Consider the following 781-nt stretch of genomic DNA (forward strand, 5'->3'; position numbering starts at 1 on the left):
GCGCCTGGGTGGCTCAGTTGTTAAGCGTCTGCCTTCGGCTCAGGTCATGATCCCAGGGTCCTGGGATCGAGCCCCGCATCGGGCTCCCCGCTCAGCAGGAAGCCTGCTTCTCCCTCTCCCACTCCCCCTGCTTGTGTTCCCTCTCTCGCTGTGTCTCTCTCTTCAAATAAATAAATAAAATCTTTAAAAAAAAAAAAAAAGAATTAGAATAGGCAATTCACAGAGGAGCAAACCCAAATGACCAATAAGCAAACGAAAGTATGTTCACAATAAATCATACTCAGGGAAATGCAAATTAAAGTAACAACAATGTCTCCTTTTATGCCCATCAGACTAGCAAAAATTGAAATGATCAGTAACCTCTCTTGGGTTACTGGGTTACCATGAAATGGGTGCTCACATAGTGCTGAGAAAAATCCGACTATTAAAACTGCTGTGACAAGCCATTTAGCAGCAAACACACACACAGAAATTAAACATATATGTGCCATTCAACGCGGCAATCACCTTGACACCTCTCAGATCACCAGTGCACCACGGCGCATGTCAAAGGACACTTAATGTCAGTGTGTTTATAGTAGCAAGAAAAGGAAAGGGGAGCAGGGATCAAAGTAAGTGAGGATCAGTGAGAACATTTACATAGATGACAGCTCACTCACACCACTGATTATCATGCAGCCATTCCAAAAAATGAGTTACAGCTGAAAGCCCACTTTTGAAAGATTCCTATACAGTTACACTCTAAGTGAAAAAATAATAGTAAGACACAGGAAATGTGCAT

Source organism: Leptonychotes weddellii, chromosome 5 (assembly GCF_054177405.1).
Source record: "Leptonychotes weddellii isolate Sample4059 chromosome 5, ASM5417740v2, whole genome shotgun sequence".
In the NCBI taxonomy this organism is placed as follows: Eukaryota; Metazoa; Chordata; class Mammalia; order Carnivora; family Phocidae; genus Leptonychotes; species Leptonychotes weddellii.